Below are 22,420 nucleotides of genomic sequence, written 5' to 3' on the forward strand. Positions count from 1 at the left end.
ATTAGTGACATAGCATAGATTTACTTATGTGTTATTCTGAACTCAAGATATAACTCAAATTTGTAAACATAACTTACACATTTTCAATTTTACCAAGAATTCATCACATATTGAGCTCATACATGTGAGTTTATCGTACATACCTGTACCAACTCAAATCACAATGTCATATTCCCTCTTCATTGATTTACTTGTCGATTGACTCACAAGTTTGCCTGTTGAACACTTGAAATATTATTGGATACACGGAAGTCTTGCACATAGTGCTTCAAATGTAGCCACATGCTACCTCATATCATAATCACATATTGCTCGCTCACGAGGTAATCACAGGCCTACTCACACAAGCTGACAATCAGAACGTAATTACTCGAGCTGCTCACACAAGCTGACAAGTACCCGCAACACATGCCGGGCTACCCAGCCACTGGTAGGACGTACAAGAACAGCACCCGGATTCACACATCACATTTACACATATGTTCATGATCTCATATCCACATAGTTCCTAGTGACATGTCACATTGTATCCTAAATTATTCCTAAGGTTCAAACGGGGTTTTCTCGATATCTCATATTCGTCGAATTTCATTCACAATCTTGTGCTCATAGATTACAGCATCATTCACACACTTGGCATAATAAGTAAAATCATATAAACTCATACATTAACAAAATATTAAAAACATGATATATCATTGCAACATTTACACATGAACTTAACTCGGTACAAAATAATGGTAATCGAGCCTAATCATCGTATACTTTATTCTTCCCTCGATCAAGATCCGTATCACATTTTTCATGATCTATAATGCCAAATTTAACTTGTTTATTAATATCATTATTCAAATCAATTCATAATTCATGCTTTGGTAAAATCACCTTTTTACCCCTAACTTTTCACTTATTTACAATTTAGTCACTAGGCTCGTAAAATGAAATGCATGCATTTTCTTTGTTACCTAAGCCTAGATGAACCTATACCATGCCCATTTCAGCCCACATTTTCCTTTATTTCACATTTTTACTACCCACTTTTACACTTTCACAAATAAGTCCCCTTTTTAGGTGTTTTCACTAAAAATCAACTAGTAAAAGATGTTTATCATGCATCAAACATTCATATTCCTCCATTAATCAAAAAAATACATGCATGTTACACATGGGTCAAATTTCATATATGAAACCTAGCTCAAAATATAGCTAGGAATGGGTAGATCATGCTTCAAAGACTTCAAAAATAAAAAGAACATTAAAAACGGGGCTAGGAGCACTTATAATCAAGCTTGGAAATGTTGAACAAAACCCTAGCTATGGCTATTGAGAAATTCATATAGCAAGGAGAAGATGGACACATTTTTGCTTTGATTTTCCCTTTTTATTCTTTTAATTACCCAATGACCAAAATGCCCTTAGGGTCTTTCTTTCAATTTTTTCCTACGCATGTCCAGTTTTGTCCAAAATTATAAAAATTGGTCAAATTGCTAATTAGGACCCTCTAATTCATAATCTAAAGCAATTTCATGCTTAAAGATTGCAGAATGAAAGTTTTTATCTTATTCAATTTGGTCCCTAAAATTCAATTGGACATTTTATGCATAGAATTTATTCATGAAACTTTCACACAAGCATGCAATCATATCATAGACCTCTTGAGAATCATAAAATAATTATTTCTATTTCGAATTTATGGTATCGAAGTCACTATTCTGACTAGGCCCTAATTCGAGATGTTACAATAAAGATCTCGAGTTGGAGCGTTGAAAACCTTGCTCTGTTCTTGAATATCTCGTAGAGGTGGTAACACGATCATAATACTTCTTTAATTTCTTAGAAGTAGATGATTGTGATTTACTTATAATTCTTTTACTAGAAACCTGAGCTTCTCTTTTAGCTTGTTTCTTTTCTTTAATCAATTCTTCAGCTTTATGTGCCCGATCAGCCAGTACCACAAATTCGCTCAATTCAAGAATCCCAACCAATAGTTTAATATCTTCATTTAGACCCTCTTCAAATCATTTACACATGTAAGCTTCAGATAGAACCCATTCTCTGGCATACTTGCTCAACCTAACAAATTCTCGTTCATATTCAGACACAGTCATATTCCTCTATTTGAGCTCTAAAAATTCTTTCTTTTCCTAATCTAGGAATCTTTGACTAACATACTTCTTTCTGAATTCAGTTTGGAAATATTTCCATGTAATATTTTCTCTAGGTACCATTGAAGTTATAGTATTTCACCAATGATAAGATGTATCCTTCAGTGAAGACATTGCACATTTCAGACATTCAGCCGGCGTACAAGATAATTCATCTAAGACCTGGATGGTATTTTCCAACCAAAATTCAACCCTTTCTGGATTATCATTTGCGGTAACTCTTAATTCTTCTACCTCATGCTTACAGATTTTATCTACCGGAGGCTTACCAGTTCTAACAGGTTTAGCACCCTGTGGCATCTCAGGAACTGGTTGAGGAGCAGGTGGGGGAGGTCATTATACAGGGGAGTTTCTTCTTAAAAACTCAGTAAACCATTCATTCATTAATTGAAAGAAGGCTTGTTTTGCCTCCTCACTTCAGCCCTCAGATACAGGCCTTTCACTACCAGATGCAGATACAATTCTTTGAATTGAAGCTAAAGCATTGCTTCCAGCTTTGTTAGATTCAGCTCTAGCTTGGTTGGATGACATTACTATATGAAAAACACATTTAAAATGATCGGGAAACATCACACAATCACAAATTATATAATAACATGTATAGCTAAACTCGTTTTTGCTACGTTAAATCTGAGAATCGGCTAAATCGTAGCTCTGATACAACTAAATGTAACACCTTTAAACCCGAATCCGTCACCGAAATAGGGTTGCGGAGCATTACCAGAGTTTTCAAAACATTTACAGATAATTCATAATAGGCAATATTCATTTCCTGAGATTATTCACAACATTCCTTAAATGGACCTTCGAGGCCCAATATGAGCTTTAAAATCAAATTGGGACTTAATAGGGAACTCTAAACTTTTTTTGTGAAATTTAAAAAATTTTCCAAGTTATAGGGTTCTCATGCTCGTGTGGTCCAAAGGACACACCCGTGTGACCCTAGAACACGCTCGTGCTTCAGGCCTTGTTCAAAACTAGGTAGCTCTCTGAGTTGTGCCATAAGGCCAGCCGTACGTCCGTGTGCTAGGCCGTGTGGTTAATTAAAATTTTCAAAATTAAGTGCAGGTGCCGCATGACCAAGACACACACCCGTGTTCCAGGCCGTGTAGCACACATGAATGAGACACACGCCAGTGTCTCTGCTTGTGTTGTAACACGCCTTACCCGTATTCAATGCTGGAACAAGGTACGAGGCATTACCAAACTTAAACACTAGCAAACATACATTTCCAAGCTATGAATTCAAATTAAAACCATTTGCAAATACTCATAAAGTCCCTAATACGAGCCTATGACGCCCAAAACATGCATTGAAAGGGTTTGGGACTAAACCTAGAACTTTAGAAAATTTTGCAACACTTAGAAAATTTTTCACTAAACAGGGGTCACACGCCCGTGTAGGTATGGGACACGCCCGTGTGGTCGCACACGCCCGTGTCCTGAACCCATTTAACTCTCTGTTTGTCACCCAAGAACAAATTGACGACACATGGCCAAGTCACATGCCCGTGTGCTAGGCCGTGTGGTCGATTTAGAATTCATAATTTTTATTAAATAGGTACAGACTTCACACGTCTTGGACACACGCCCGTGCCTGAGGTCGTCTAATCCACACGGCTGAGACACACACCCGTGTCTCTACTCGTGTGCTCAATTCTGAGTATTCTGTTTGTCAAAATTAAGGCATAGGGGACACATGGTCGGAACACATGCCATGGGGCAGACCGTGTGTCACACACTGCCTAGACACACGCTCGTGTGTCCACCCGTGTGGACAAAAATAAGGCTATTTACCAAGCCTTTTTGCCACCCTTTTATGCACACTCCTACACAACATAACATAACACTAATCCAAGCATATACATACAACCAAATCAGCCACAATCTAGACATCAACACATCATTCACCTGCTACCATTTATCACACACAAACATCACATACTCATCAACTTAAATCATGTAAATTCCCACATCCATGAAAGGTATCATCATATAAATTACTTATACCAATAGTAGCCAATTTCAAATGGGCTTATAAAAAATGAACTTTCAACCAACATAAGCCAATACATTTGGCCAAATCAATCATGACACATAACAAAATGACCAAGTCTCCTATACATGCCATAACTCAAAACATTGAATTCATTAATACCAAAATAATTGTTGATAGTGTAAGTGGATCTTTGACAATCTCCGATCCCCGAGCTAGCTTGATGACACTATGAGACAAGGGAACGGAAGGGGAGTAAGCTATAAAGCTTAGTAAGTTCCTATGCAAATAATAAGCATCATAACCACACATTTAACATACAATTAACATAATGTAAGTTAACATAAATGCTATTAAAATCTCATAATCATAGATTTGCTCAATCACAACCTTACCAGAGTTCATCACATATCAAGTTCATTACTTATGAGTTTTTTGTACATACCTGTACCAACTCGCAACATACCATATCCTTTCACAATTTTGACATTCCCGTTGAACACTCTGAATATTAACGGATACTCAAAAATCTTGCACATAATGCCATATATGTAGCCGAAACTACCTCATATCGTATAATACATATGGACTCATTTTTGAGCTATTCATGGGCCTGCTCACACAAGCTGTCAGTCAGGACGTAGCTACACAGTGTTGCTCACACAAGCTGTCAGGTATCCACAACTCATGCCAGACTACCTAGCCATTGATAGGACGTATGAGACCAGCACCCGGATCACATAAACACATGGGTTCCTAGTGACAAGTCACTCGTATCCTATTCTATTCTTGAGGCTCAACTGGGAATTCTCGCTTGTTGAAACTTTTTCGAATATGTTCAAAGAGTCAATCACAATTCATACAATATTTAAGCATTTAAAACATAAATATAACAATGCATTATTTACATACGAACTTACCTTGGTACAAAAATAGTAGAATTGGACCTAATTGTCAAACATTTTGTTTTTTCCCCGATCTAGGTCTAAACCTCATTTTTCTTGATCTATAATAAAAAATTTATCTTATTTAATTTTCACATTGTTCAACTTAGTCCAAAAGTCATATTATGGTAAAAATTACTTTTATCCCTAATGTTTCACATTTTTACAATTTAGTCTCTAGGCTCGTAAAAAGAAGTGGATTCAATTTCTTCAATACTAATGCCTAGCCGAAACTCTTTCATGCTTATAATATTTTTACTACTCATTTTATAATATTTTACAAATAAGTCCTTTTTGATATTTTTACCGAAAATCACTGAGCAAAAGTTGTTTTTCTAACAACAAACATGCATTCTCTACCATTAGCCATCAAAATACACACATGTCTAGCATGTTTCAAACCCTACACCTTAATCATTCCTCAATTAGTGCTAGAAATACGTAGATTGAGTTACAACGACTTAAAAAATGTAAAGAGCATTAAAAATGGGACAAGAACAGACTTACAAGCAAGCTTGGAAACGACCAAACCCTAGCTATTGCTCCCTCTTTTAAAATTCGGCTATGGTGAGGAAGATGGACAAAGATTTTTGGCTTGATTTTTGCTTTTCAATTCATTTAATTACCAAATGACCAAAATGCCTTTCCTTAAAACACTAAAATTTCTCTTACTCTATGTCCATTTTTGTCCACCAACTTAAGTAATGGTCTAATTACCATCTAAGGGCCTCTAATTTAAAATCTCATAGAAAATAACCACCTTTAGCATATAGAACTCAAGTTTTTCACTTTTTGCAATTTAGTCCTTTTTGCTAAATTGAGTGCTCAAATGTCAAAATTTTCGAACGAAATTTTCACAGAATCATTCCATAAAACTATAGACCATAAAAATATAAGAAAAATAATTTTTTTGCGTCAGATTTGTGGTCCCGAAACTATTGTTCCGACTAGATCAGAAATCGAGTTGTTATAACTCTCCCCCTTTAGGGATTTTCATCCCCAAAAATCTTACCGAAAAATAATTTTGGGTATTATTTTCTCATAGCTTCCTTGGGTTCCCACGTAGCCTCTTCGACCCCATGTTGTTGCCCTAAAACTTTCAATAGGGCTATACTTTTATTTCTCAATTGTTTAACTTCCCAAGCTAAGATCTTGATCGGTTCTTCACCATAAGTCATATCAGGTCGAATCTCAACTTCTGTCTGTAAAATTATATGCGAAGTATCTAATCGATAACGGTGCAACATAGACACATGAAACACTTTATGAATTCTTTCCAACTCTGTCGGTAAAGCTAAAAGATATGCCACTTGGCCTATTCTTTCAATAACCTCATACAGCCTAATGAAGTGTGGACTTAACTTGCCTTTACAGCCAAATCTCACAATCTTCTTCCACGAAGATACTTTCAGAAATACTTTATCATCGATCTGAAATTCAATCTCTTTTCTTTTCAAATCTGCGTACGACTTTTGTCGATCTGAAGCAGCTTTCAAACAGTCACGAATTACCTTTACTTTTTCTTCGATTTCTCTAACCAAGTCAACCCCATGAATCTGTCTCTCACTAAGCTCTGTCTAATACGACAGAGTTTGACACTTGCGGCCATACAATTTTTCATACGATGCAATCTTTATCTCGACTGAAAACTGTTGTTATAAAAAAATTTGACCAAAGGTAGGTATATCCCCCAACTACCTTCGAATTCTAGAATACAACATCGGAGCATATCTGAATTGCTCTTTCGGACTGACCGTTGGTTTGTGGATGAAAAGTGGTACTAAAATTTAACTTCGTACCAAAAGCCTCTTGTAATTTCTTCCAAAATCTCGAAGTAAACCTCGGATCTCTATCTAAAAGAATAGAAATAGGCACTCCATACAATCTCACAATCTCAGAAATGTACAATTCAGCTAACTTATTAAGTGAGTAGTCAGTACGTACCGGAATAAAATGAGCCAATTTCATTAATCTATCAACAACAAAACAGATGACATCTTTCTTTTTCAGAGTCAAAGGCAATCTCGTCACGAAGTCCATCATAATCCTATCCCATTTCCACTCGGGTACCATCACTGGCTGAGGTAAACGCGAAGGCACTTGATGTTCAGCTTTTACTTGTTGATAGATCAAACATCTCGAAACAAACTCTGAAATATCTCGTTTCCTACCTAACCACCAATATAATTTTTTCAAATCGTTATACATCTTAGTACTACCTGGATGAACTGATAAGTAACCACTGTATGCCTCGTGTTGAATTTTCTGAATAAGTTCAACATTTTTCGGTACACATACTTTATCTCAGAATATCAAACAATCATCTGAACTAATTCGAAAGTCTGTATAACTACTCGATTCACACTGAGCTCTTTTGGCTTGCAATTCACTATCATTTTTCTGAGCTTTACAAATTTACAGAATAAATACTGGTCTAGCTCTCAACTCGGCCAAAATTGAACCATCATTAGACAAGGTCAATCTCGTATTCATAGCTCTTAAAGTAAACAAAGAATTTCTGCTCAAAGCATCTGCGACTACATTCGCCTTCCCCGAATGATAGTCAATCACTAGTTCATAATCTTTCAGTAACTCGAGCCATCTTCGTTGTTGCAAGTGTAGATCTTTTTGAATCATCAAATATTTTAAACTCTTATGATCTGTAAAAATATAACATTCTCACCGTACAAATGATGCCGCCAAATTTTCAAAGCAAAAGCGATGGCGGCCAATTCCAAGTCGTGCATCGGATAATTTTTCTCATGCGGTTTCAACTGTCTCAAGGCATAGGCTATCACTTTGCCCTCTTGGATCAACACACATCCCAAACCATTTAATGAAGCGTCGTTATAAATTACAAATTCTTTTCCCTATTCAGGTTGTACTAAAACTGGTGCCTCAGTCAATAATGCTTTCAATTTCTCAAAACTTTGCTGACATTTTTTAGACAGTTCAAATTTAACATCTTTTTGCAACAACTTGGTCATAGGAGTAGCAATCATCGAAAATCCTTTGACAAAACGTCAATAATAACCGGCTAAACCCAAAAAGCTTCTAACTTCAGATGCATTCCTTGGAAGTTTCCAATCAACAATTGCCGAAATCTTACTTATATCAACCTGAATACCATCACCTGAAACGATGTGTCCAAAAAATCCAACTTCTTAGAGCCAAAACTCACTTTTACTGAATTTAGCAAACAACTGCTTATCTCTCAAAGTCTACAATATAATTCTTAAGTGCTTAGCATGCTCGGACTCATCTCATGAGTAAATTAGAATATCATCGATGAACACAACCATAAACTTAACTAAATACGATCAGAAAACTTTATTCATCAAATCCATAAAAACGGGAGGTGCATTAGTTAATCCGAAAGGCATAACAAGAAATTCATAATGCCCATACCTTGTCCTGAAAGCAGTTTTTGGCACGTCTGACTCTTTAACTCTCAACTGATAGTAGATCTGAAATCAATCTTCGAGAATACCGTTGCTCCTTTCAATTGATCAAACAAGTCATGAATCCTTGGTAAAGGATACTTGTTCTTTATAGTCGCCTTGTTCAGCTGTCGGTAATTGATACAAAGCCTCATAGATCCGGCTTTCTTCTTTACAAATAACACTAGAGCACCCCAGGGAGAAAAACTAGGTCTCACAAAACCCTTATCTGCCAACTCTTGTAACTGAGCTTTCAATTCTTTTAATTCAGTCAGAGCCATCCTATACGGAGCAATCGATACTGGTGAAGTCCTAGGTACCAAATCAATAGAAAACTCCACTTCTTTGACCAGTGGTAACCCTGGTAACTCTTTTGGGAACACATTCAGATATTTACAAACTATCAGCACTGATTCAATTTTCAATTTGACATCTTTGTATTCAACACATAGGTAAGGTAAGCTTCACAACCTTTCCTTACATACTTCTGAGCAGATATAGACGAAACCATAATAGGTAATTCACTTGATTCGTCGGTTTTAACCCAAAGAACTGTACCATTTTCACATTTCAATTCAATAATTTTCTGTCTACATTTTACTATGGCATCATGCAGTGTCAACTAGTCCATACCCAAATTAACATTGAATTCATCAAATGGAAACAACATTAAGTCAGCTAGAAAACTGTTACCTTGAATCATCAAGGGAAAATTCTTGCAAACTTTATCAACTAGCACATATTTGCCTAAGGGGTTTGACACTTTAATCACAAATTTAGTAGACTCAACAGACAAACTCTTACTAGATACCAAATTCACACAAACATAAGAATTAGTCGATCCAGGATCAATCAATGCAATAACATTAGTATCATAAAGAGAAAATGTACCAATAATCACATAGGGAGATGACACATCCTCACGAGGACAAATGGCATAAGCTCTAGTAGGTGCTGGCCTCAGATATCACGGTTGTATCTTTTTTCCCACCTTTACTGCTAGTTCTATTCTTGATATTTCTCGGTGGCCTACCCCTATTGGTAGTATTACTCGGCCTTGCACTCGAAAATTGTTCTTTCTCAACAATTTCAGGGCAATCTTAGATAAAATGCTCTTGGGAACCACACTTGAAACAAGCTTGGTCATTCATCCTACACTCATCGGGATGTCTTCTTCCACAATGCTGATATTAGGGTCTGTTGGACCTAACATTACCCATGCTTGCCATTGAAGTAGCTTGAGATTTAAAACTCGAATATTTCTTCTCGCGGTCTCTGTGCGAATACCCAGCTAATACATTTGAACGAGAATTCATTTATCTAGATTTCTTTGACTGAGATTGAAATGACTTACTCATGGGCCTTTTTCTTGCATCTCTAGCCTCACTCTCGGCCTTTCTTTTATCTTTGCTTAGTTCTTCTACTTTGCAAGCTTGCTCAACCAATACAACAAATTCTTTTAGTTCCAAGATTCTAAGTAATAGTCTGATGTCCTTATTCAACCCATCTTCGAACCTTTTACACATAATAGCTTCGAAGGAAACACACTATTGGGCATACTTACAGAGCCTGACAAATTCTCGCTCATACTCTGTCACTGACATTCGGCCCTGTTTTAGCTCAAGAAATTCTTTACGTTTCTAATCGAAAAACTGTTGATTGATATATTTCTTTCGGAATTCATCTTGAAAGAATTCCCGTGTAATCCTCTCTCTTGGTACCACAGTTACTAGTGTCTTCCACCAGTGATATGTTGTGTCCCTCAATAATGATATAGCACATTTCAAGCTTTCTTTAGGTGTACATGATAACTCATCAAATACCCTGATAGTATTCTCAAGCCAAAACTCGGCTCTCTCGGGGTCATCATCTAAATTAACCCTGAATTCTTTAGCCCTTTGCTTTCAAATCTTATCAACCGAAGGCTTATTCTGTCTCACCAAATCCACACCTTGGTGAACTACGGGGATCGATTGAGAATAAGGAGGGGGTGGAGGATGTTGAGCACTCAAATTTGTTTGAACGAACTTTGAATACCACTCATTAATCATGTGGAGGAAGGTTTCCCTAGCCCCTCCTCCCTGACTGACAGTGGGAGGTCTATTTTGAGATGACGTTGCCCCTTGAGTAGGAGCCAGTGCATTACTTTCTGTATCTTCAGCTACAGCTCGGTCGGGATCCATTTACTATATGAAAACATAGTTTAAAATTGTCAAGAGTCATCACACTATCACAGTTCATATATAACATGTATAGCTAGACTTTTACACCTGCTACGCTAGTCCTAGAATCAACTAAACTGTAGTTTTGATTCCACTAAATGTAACACCCCTTACCCGTATTCGACGCCGGAACAGGGTACGTGGCATTACCAGACTTAAACACAAGCAAACATACATTTCCAAGCTATCAATTTTCATCCAAATTAAAACCATTTGCAAATACTCATAAAGCCCCTAATACGAGCCTACGAGGCCCCAAACATGCATTGGAAGTGGTTCAGGACTAAACCGAGAACTTTAGAAAATTTTGCAACACTTAGAAAATTTTTCACTACACAAGGGTCACACGTCCGTGTGGGCAGGCCGTGTGGTCACACGCGCTTGTGTCCCGAACCTGTGTAACTCTCTGTTTGTCACCTAAGAACAAATTAAAGACACACGACCAAGTTACACGCCCATGTGCTAGGCCATGTGGTCGATTTAAAATTCATAGTTTTCATTAAATAGGTGCAGACTTCACACGCCCAGGACACACATCCGTACCTGAAGCCATGTCATCCATATGGCTGAGACATACGCCCGTGTCTCTGCCCGTGTGCGCAATTCAAAGTATTCTGTTACTCAAAATTAAGATGCAGGGGACACATGGTCGAAACACATGCCCATGGGGCAGACCGTGTATCACACACAGCCTAGACACACGCCCGTGTGTCTATCCTTGTAGACAAAAATAAGGCTATTTACTAAGCCTTTTTTCCACCCTTTTATGCATACATCTACACAAGATAACATAGCACTAATCCAAGCATATACATACAACCAAATCAGCCACAATCAAGACATCAACACATCATTCACCATCACATACTCATCAACTCAAATCATGTAAATTCCCACATCCGTGAAAGGTATCATCATATAAATTACTTATACAAATAGTAGCCAATTTCAAATGGGCTTATACAAAAGGAACTTTCAACCAACATAAGCCAACACATTTGGCCAAATCAATCATGACACATAAAAAAATGACCAAGTCTCCTATACATGCCATAACTCAAAACGTTGAATTTATTGATACTAAAATAATTGTTGATAGTGTGAGTGGATCCCCGACGATCTCTGATCCCCAAGTTAGCTTGGTGACACTATAAGACAAGGGAAAGGAAGGGGAGTAAGCTATAAAGCTTAGTAAGTTCCTATGCAAATAATAAGCACCATAACCACACATTTGACATACAATTAACATAATGTAAGTTAACATAAATGTTATTAAAATCTCATAATCATAGATTTGCTCAATCACAACCTTACCGAGAGTTCATCACATATCAAGTTCATTACTTATGAGCTTTTTGTACATACTTGTAGCAACTCGCAACATACCATATCCTTTCACAATTTTGACATTCCCGTTGAACACTCAGAATATTAACGGATGCTTAGAAATCTTGCAAACAAATGCCATATATGTAGCTGAAGCTACTTCATATCTCATGATACATATGGGCTCGTTTTTAAGCTATTCACGGGCCTACTCACACAAGCTATTAGGTATCCGCAACTCATACCAGACTACCCAGCCACTAGCAGGACGTACGAGATCATCACTCAGATCACATAAACCCATGGGTTCCTAGTGACATGTCACTCGTATCCTATTCTATTCCTAAGGCTCAACCAGGAATTCTCGCTTATCCAAACTTTGTCGAATACATCCAAAGAGTCAATTAGAATTTATACAATATTGAATCATTTAAAACATAAATATAACAATGCATTATTTACATACGAACTTCCCTCGGTACAAAAATAGTAGAATTGGACCTAATCGTCAAACACTTTGTTTTTCCCCCGATCTACGTCCGAACCTCGTTTTTCTTGATTTATAATAAAAAATTTAACTCATTTTGTATTCACATTGTTCAATTTAGTCCAAAGTCATATTATGGAAAAAATTATGTTTTTCCCGTAATGTTTCACATTTTTACAATTTAGTCCTTAGGCTCGTAAAAAGAAATGGATTCAATTTCTTCAGTACTCAAGCCTAACTGAAACTCTTTCATGCTTATAACAGTCCATATTTTTCATTCTTTCACATTTTTACTACTCATTTTATAATATTTTACAAATAAGTCCTTTTGACATTTTTACCGAAAATCACTTAGGAAAAGTTGTTTTTCTAACAATAAACATGCATTTTCTACCATTAGCCATCAAAATAGACACATGTCTATCATGGGTCAAACCCTAGACCTTAACTAGGACCTTTAATTTAAAATCTCATAGCAAATAAACACCTTTAGATTATAAAACTCAAGTTTTGCACTTTTTACAATTTAGTCCTTTTTGCTAAATTGAATGCTCAAACATCAAAATTTTTGAACGAAAATTTCAAAAAATCATTCCATAAAACTGGAGACCAAAAAAATATAAGAAAAATAACTTTTCTGTGTCGGATTCATGGTTCCAAAACCATTGTTCAAACTAGATCCAAAATCGTGCTGTTACACGTATGCTCAATTCTGAGCATTCTGTTTCTCGAGTTTAATATGTGAGGGACACATGGCCTAACTACACACCCATGTACCAAGCCGTGTGTCACACACGGTCTAGACACACGCCCGTGTGTCTTCCGTGTGGACAAAATAAAGCCATTTCTAGCTTTATTTCTCACCCTAAATTTTACCATTATCCTGCACCAAAACTTACATCCAAATACCAACCAATCCAAGCATTGATTTTAAACAAATTTTAACATCTAATATGATATAACATAGCATCCATACATGTTTAAATTATTAACTTTGTTTAACCTAAACATTGAACATCATTTGGTTATTTATACTTAACACATAAGTGTTTATCATGACATTATGCTTTATAAGCACCCAAACATACCATTACTAGCCAGTCCAATGGCTAGATTACAAATAACATATTTAAGCCATCTTTGGCCAAGTTAGCCTATACATGCCATTATACCAAAATAAGTGTACTATTTATACCAAAATAAGTTTGTGGATAGTGTGATGATGCTCTAACTGATCTCCAACCTTCGTGAGCTTTCGAACACTATAAAACAGGGAAAATAAAACTAAATAAGCATTACATGCTTAGTAAGTTCATATAACAGGAATTAAAACTTACTCAATTTACATTTATTAACATTAAGCATTCAATAACATGCTATTTCATCAATTTGGAAAATTTACCTATAACATACACTCAATCAAACAAGTTAGTTACATAAATGTTCACATATGCATCAAGTAAGCATAGATGAGCTCATCATTCTATATTCTTTCAAGGCATCATTCATTTCGTCTCATAATTCTCATATCATGTCAAATATTTTATCCGTTGAATCATTGAAATTCTGACGGATATTCAAACAGTACACTCAAGGTGTACAACTTAATAACTTGCCAATTCATATTCAAGAGTACCCATTAGTGCACTTAATTTGAAAGCACACTCTCAAGCCTTATAACATATAATAGGATTACCAGTCCAGGCTAAATCCTTTTTGTAATATATGCTCAGAAGAGCTCAATTAGGATTACCACTCCAAGCTAAATCCTAATTGTAACATATGCTCGAGAGGGATTATATCAGGATCACCAGTCCAGGCTAAATCCTGTCAGCAACAATGCAGGACCTCATTCAGTAAGGAAATTTCGTTTATCCATCGAAATCCAATATTCAAACAGAATTTAACCCTTTTCAAACAATCTCAAGCCATGTGCCACACACGGCCAATAGACACGCTTGTGTGGCTAAGCTGTGTAACTTTCTGACTTGTTTTAACAAGGCTACAGTAGACACACGGTCGAGTCACATGCCCGTGTGCTCAATCGTGTGGGGAAAAATTGGTTTAAGCCACATTTCTCACCCACTTTGAGCATACTTAAAACACAACAATTTCATACCATTTAAATACATTCAAAGGCAACCAAAGCATGCTATTTCATACATATTTCATGCCATTTATAAACCATTCATTCAACCTATAAAATCACAATCAAGAATATACCACATCAATATGTCATAACCAATATTTTTCACCTAACTTACTTATGCATATTCTCATCATATCATCAACTAATTCATGCCACAGAACATACCATTTCATCATTTCAAAATCCATTCACAACATACCATTTTCAAAGCAATAATACACCATTTAATATATAGCTAGTTGAACAACTCAAAACCATCACAAGAACCATATCAAATATGCCAAAACACAAGGCAACTATTACCACATATACCATTTATTAAACTTATGAATCAAGCAACTTAAATGGCTAAATACACACCAACATTACATCATTTCACAAGCCAATACACATGGCTAATATCATATCTCAAAACTTATCATCAACTCACTAGCCTATACATGCCATATACCATAATTACAAAGCATCCAAAAATACCAACAAGTAGTAGATAGTGTGATAACGGTTCTTGATGATCCCCGATGTCTGAGCTAGCTTCGATAATCTATAAAACAGGGAACGAACACATAAAGTAAGCTTTAAAAGCTTAGTAAGCCATATACAAATAAAATTATCACGTGATTCAACACCATTTCCATCAAATAGGCAAACTATGAATAAACACATATAAGTTCACAAAACTTTCTCATTGTTCACATAATCAATATCATAATTGAATTCATCAAATACTTCTGTTTTCAATACTAGTATGAATCTAGTATGTACTTGAGTCACTTAAATCATCCACACATTCTTTCTCGACTTGAATTTGCCCGTTGAACCATTCACAATCATTAAGGATACTCGAAAATCATATATAGCTTGTACAATGCCATATCCCAGATATGGTCTTACATGTTATCACATATCGATGCTACTGTCACAGAAAGGGTCTTATACAAAATCATATAACGATACCAATGTCCTAGACATGGTCTTACACGTAATCACAATATAATGCCAATGTCCCAGGCATGGTCTTACATGTAATCACATCTCAGTAATCCTAATGTCATGACATTTGTATCCTATACTATTCTTAGGGTTCGTACGGGACTTTCGGGTAACATAACTTCGTTGATTCTTGCTCGTATTTGCTCGTTCAACATTCATAGCAATTTAATGACAAATGAAAATTTATAAATCAATTCAAAAACATTTATTTGCGCATGAACTTACCTCGTATTAAGGATTGACGTATCGGGTTGACTATTCAATAACCTTTGATTTCCCCCGATCTAAATTTGATTTCTTTCTTTCAGGATCTATATGAATTCAAAATTAACTTATTTATTCATTAATTCATTCAATTCAGTCCAAAAACACATGTTTAAGCAAATTTATACTTTAGCCCCAAACTTTCACATTTCTTACAATTTAGTCCTCATTTCATAAAAACACAAATTACACCAAATTTGACAAAACTCATGCTTGGCCAAATTTACTATAGGTCCCTAGCAGCCCATATTTTTCATTTATTTCACAAATCAATCCCTCAATTTACACTTTTCACAATGTAATCCTATTTAAGCATTTTTATCAAAAATCACTTTACAAAACATGAAAATCTATCAACAATTATTCATTTTACATCATCAACATTCAAAAAAATCAATCTATCATCAATGGAAACTCATAAATTCATCAAAAAATTCAAAAATTAGGGTCGGGCTAGCTAGTACTCAAAGCAACGATCACAAAAATGTAGAAATCATCAAAAACGGAAAAAAACAGACCTTCAATTGAGCATCAACATGGCCAAACCCTAGCAAGCTTGTTAATGGCTTTTTCTTTTTTATTTTCGATTGAAAATGGTGGAGATGAACATAAATTTTACCTTTGGTTTTATTAAATTATGATTTATTTAGCTAATTATCAAAATGACCTTATTTAATATCCTTTAAAAACACTTAATGGATGGCTATTCATGTCAATTTCTACTATCATAGGTCTATTCACAACATAAGGACTTCACATTTAATTAGTCATAGCAAATAAGCACTTAAACAATTAGAATGCAACTTTTGCATTTTACGCGATTTAGTCCATTAGTCAAATTAACCATCCAATCGATAAAATTAAAACACGGAACTTTAAACACTAAAAATAATATTAAAATATTTTTTCAACCTCAAATTTGTGGTTCTAAAACCATTGTTCCAATTTAACTAAAACCATGTTGTTACAGAATACTAAAATTAACTAAAATATTTAACTAATGAACTTGACAAAGAACAATTCAAAAAATAAACGATTAACAACAAAGAAGCAAACAATGCTGAGGAAAGAATTCACCTAGATTTCATCTGTCACTATCAATCTAAATTACACAATTTCTTTACTTAGTATCTTGATGCGTATAAATCCTTAAATCATGCTAATATCTCTTTTGAGAGTCAGAGCGACTGACTCTAGGTTGATTAATTGAAATTTCTTTCTAATTAAAACCCCTATTATCACATTAAATCAATCTATGGATTCCCCTATTAGATTTGACTCTAATATGGTAGATTTATGTCATCTTTTTTCTAGGATTGGATGCAACTCTACTCAATTATGCAAGATCTACTTTTAAACCGGGTCTATTCCTCTAATTTAAGCACATAAAACATTGATCAATAATCTAGAAATATCAAACCAAAAATTAAGTACACATAATTGAGAACAAGATCTAAGTCTTCATTGCGTAAAATAAAAATCAAAAGATAGAATCTATCATAGGGTTCATCTTCCCTAGGTATTTTAGAAAATTAGTTCATGCTTGCAAATAAAGAAAACCAAGAGACAATATAACCGAAAGAAATAATGAAACTCATGATAATCTCTTTAGAAATCAAATGTGAATCTTCAATCTTTATAAAAATCTGCTACAAAATCTTTATGCGAATATTTTATGACGACTCTCTCCTGTCTTATAATTTTTGTCATATATATGTATTAAAATGCCCAAAAAACCTAAAAATTGTATTTTCTAGCAATTCAGAGTGCCAATTCGGGAAACCAACACGGCCTACCACATGACTGTGTAGCAGCCCATGTGCTTCACACGGCTGTGTGAAAGGGGTCAGCCTATGCGGCCCTTGTACCTTGCTACGATTTTCCAAATTTCGCTCATTTTTGCTCTGTTTTCTCTCAAATGCTTTCCTAAGTATAAAAACATGAATTTAAAGGATTAAGAGCATAAAATTCATCATTAAAACCGAATAATCACCTAAAAATGCATTAAGAATGAGATTAAAACGTGTTACTTTTAGCAGTTATCAATCCTCGAAGTACTTCCAAGTGTTTCGTTGTAACTAAACTATATTACAATTTGATCTATGCACTTGCAGACACCACCATTCTAGTTTATTATATTTTTTGTGTTATTTTTATTATAAACAATGCGGTCAAGTTTTTTGCGCTGTTGTCGGGGAGGTTCGGCAATAAATCTTGAAAATATTTTTTATAATTAATAAGATAAGTAGGAAAGTTAAAACCTATGTATACGATTTTTAATTTTTGTTTATTTATTTTCATTGTTATTTTATTTTGAAGTTGTTTATGGCCCGAAGCTCCAGCACTCTAATCGAAGTATATCTAGATTCGAAGCAATTACTAAGGCGTAATTGTCAAGCGATGAACATTGATCCACCCACAGTAATAATTTTACTAGTTTTTCGTAATTCGTTGCAGTAGATTAAACTAGTTTTCATACTTTAGGAGCATCAATACGAGCAATTCTATAATGTTTTAATTAGTTTTTTCTATTTTAGTTTTAATTCAATAAAAAAGTGTAATTTGAGTCGTTTTATAACCTTAAGGGCTGAAAGAGGCTTAAAAGAGGGCTAACATACTTAGTAAGTGTGCAGAATACCATTCAAAGGCATAAGAGCTCAACGCTAGTCGCCATGTTGCAACACGGGAGTCCAATGTTGCAACATAAGGAGCAAAGTACAAGAAAAGCTGTCTTTGGTGTCGCGACATAGCCAAAGGATGCCATGACACAGCCTTGAAGCTGAACCTGAGCCAAGCAAACCTCCTTCAATGTCATAACACAGGCACTGGTTGTTGCGACACTAGCCCTACACAAAAAAGAATTACGAGCTGAGGGTGTTTTGGTTCGCACAATTTACTTTTACGTAAAAATGTCTGCCAACCTAGGGTAAGGATAATGACCAACCCTAGCATTATAAATAAACTCATAAGACACTTGAGAAAGGACGACTTTCATAGATTATAATTTTCTTTGTAATTTAGTTTTCAGTTTTGAATTTTTTTGGACTTATGTTTTCTTTTCAGTTATTTTCATTCATGTTCACCGGCGAACCTGATTTATGGATTTGACCAACTCTTTGTGGATTCTAGACTTCGTCTGTTGAATACAACCAAGATTTCTCTTTAAACTCTTATTCTTGAATTATTCTTAATGTTTAATTTTTTTATTCAAATTCAGTGTGTTTATGAAATCGATGAGAAACTAATTCTCTTATAGGGGATTAGTGAGTGGAAGTATGATTAATTAATTTCTATGTGGGGTTTTCTTAGGAGATCAACTATTTGGGATAAGAAGAACTTTGTAATAGCCCATTTTTGATGAGATCGGAATAGTGGTTTTGGGACCACAAATCTGAGCAAAAAATTTAAAAATTTATTTTATTTTATTTAATGGTTGGCATCATGATAAGAAGGTCACATGAAAATTTTGATACGAAAATTTTATCGATTGTGTGGTTAATTAGGTAAAGGACTAAATTGGATAAAATGCTAAAGTTGTGTTCTAGTAGCTATAGGTATCAAATAGCTATGGAATTCAAAACTTAAGGTCCTTATATGGTAATTAGACCATTGAAGGGTAGTTAGTAGATATTTTAATGACTCATCCATGGAAAAATTAAAAATAGCTAGGGACTAAATTGGAAATCACTAAAATGAAAAGATGATAAATAATTAAAAAGAATTATCATCTTCTCTATTCATCTTCATCCCCAAAATTTCTATGGTAACCCTAGGAGAGAGGATGAAAACTTTTCAAGCTCAATAAGGTATGATATCAAGTCCCATTTTTAATGATTTTTATATTTTTTGGAATCGGGATAACCTAATCTCTCTATTTAGGGGATTAAATTGAAAATTTATTAAGGTATAAAATTTGGGTCATGGATGAATATGCTAAAAATTAGAAACTTATGGTAGAAAATGAAAGTTTGTTCATAGATAAACAACTTTTACAAAGCAATTTTTGATGAAAACTTGATTTAGTGACTAAAATGAAAAAGTGGTAAAATCCATGGAAAATTTCTAAAATTTGTGAAATGTATGTGCTGTAAATGTAGTAAATGAATTTTAGCTAGGCTAGGAAAGAGGGTTAAATTTCATGAATTACATTTTCCGAGCCTAGGGACAAAATTAGAATTTTTGAAAAGAATAGGGGCAAAATGGTAATATTGCCTAGGACGTAATAGAGCGCAAATGTGATTGAAATGTGATAGATTAATAGTTAAATTTATCCATATAGATCCGGAAAGACAAACCGCGAAACTAGATCGAGGAAAGCAAAAGGTTTCAGATTAGTAGAAACTCAAAAATGAACCATTTTCAAGGTAAGTTCGTGTAACTTAAAAATGTATGTTAATATGTTTCAATTGAATTGTATGATTTTGCTGTTATGTATGAGATGATATATATACATATTAATATAGTTTTAAGTTGTGTAATATGGACAAATTATCGAGTCCCGGCCGAATGTTGAATTTTGATAGGTCGAAAATAATAGTACATAAGTTGCAAATAGAATTTAGCTCGGACGGGTAATGTAACGCCCCCAATTTTGGGCCTAGAAGTATTAGGTTTTGAGCAGGGGTACAGTTTGGAGGTTACAAGTGTTTGGCTTAGTGGTTGTGTGCTTTGGAAATGTCTGGGAAGTCATGGGTTCAAGCCTTGGTTTCCACAAAATTTTGGTTTTTGAGGATAAAACCCCTAACTTTGGCCAGTAGTGTTATAAGTTTATTTTGGTAAAAACATGATAGAATAGGCCTGCTGGCCTAGTGGATAGTAGCGTGTGGAGTGTGCTAGTGGTCTGAGGTTTGAATCCCTGCTTGTGCAAATGGAGATTATTTTTACTGTTGCCTATGGGAGGAAGCTGTGTTTGACCGAAAAACCAAGAGTTTGAATAAGTTTGAATGGGGGTTGTTGTGGTCGAATATTTGGGAGGATATTGGGGGGATTTTTCGGTTGTGATGGGATTTCGATAGGTAGGATACCAGTTGAGGATTTTAGGGAGAAAAAGAAGGAATTTGAGTGTAGAAGGGGTGTGGTGCCGAATTTGGAAGGGGGATTACTTAAAATTTCGTTTTTTGTTTTATGCTTGGTCTTTCTCTCTGAAAATTTCTTGGAAACATTTTCTCTCTTAGGCGAATGCTTCTTCTATTGTCCCTTTTTCATTTCTTTCTTCTTCTCTTGTTGAATTTGTGAAGTGTGTGTGTCGGTGGACCTTTGTTCTTTCAGTTTTGCCATTTAGTTTTCACGTTAGTCTCTTCTTCCTCTTTCTTTGCTGAATATTCGTTTGATCCCTTTTACTGTATTTCATTGTAGACAAGTTTTCCCCACATTGCTCTTTTTGGCTGAACCTTTTCTATATTGCTGAACCTTTTCTCTTATTGGGAAATGTCTGTTTTCTCCTTCTCGATGCTTGAGAGAGATTTTCAAGCACTCGTGGGCATCAATCAAAGACTTATTTAGGTGTGAGATTCTATTGATATATTGAAGGTGGGAGGTAAGTCGCTTTTGGGTAACCTTGAAGCGAATTCATTATGGATTGTTTTTATTAATATTATATCATGGGTTTGTATGTACCCTTGTAGGTTGATGCTGTTTCATGTTGACTTCTTTGGCTGTTTAAGTTCGAGTGTAATCACTCAGTTTTAGAGATGACTGTTAGTTCTCTTGTTGGTATAGGTGAATCTTTTTAAACACACAGTTCCTCGACGTGTTAGGTGTTGGAGGGATGCATCAAGTCGACTAAGGTAAGCGTTTAAAAATTGAAGAGAGAGTAGTGATATTACTCGTTTTGGGTCTTAATTAGTATTTTTCTCAGAATATTGGGTGCAGGTGTTCTTGGGACTACGTTGGTAGTGAAACAAAACCAGGTGTGTAAAACACTGCCTCTACTTATAAATTGACAAAAGCCAAATTAGGTTTTCGACGACACTACACTAGCGTGCGCCCGCTCGTGCGGTAACCCGAACGCGTAAAACGTGGGCAGTTGATTGTAGAGGCCACCATGAGCGTTTTCATGTGCTTAGGCCGTTCTTGGCCATGATGGGCCCAAATGGGTCGTGAGGGCTCCACAAGTTCGTGGGCCCTACACGAGTAAAACACACGGACATGTGGAGATTGTGGCCAGGTTGTGTAGTTTATACGGCCAAGGCCATTTCTAGGCTAATTGGGCCATACGGGCTTGTGGGCTCTCATGGGCCAGCATTATAGGCCTTGGGCCCATTTTCACGATTCTGTTAGGTCGGTAAGCGTACCTAAACCCTATAAGATAAAATGACTGTTTTACCCTTGTGACAAAATGATTGTTTTGCCCTTATATGGTAAATGACTGTTTTGCCCTTATATGATAAAATGATGATTTTGCCCTTATAAGGTAGAATGATCGAAATACCGTC

This window comes from Gossypium hirsutum, chromosome A03 (assembly GCF_007990345.1).
Source record: "Gossypium hirsutum isolate 1008001.06 chromosome A03, Gossypium_hirsutum_v2.1, whole genome shotgun sequence".
In the NCBI taxonomy this organism is placed as follows: Eukaryota; Viridiplantae; Streptophyta; class Magnoliopsida; order Malvales; family Malvaceae; genus Gossypium; species Gossypium hirsutum.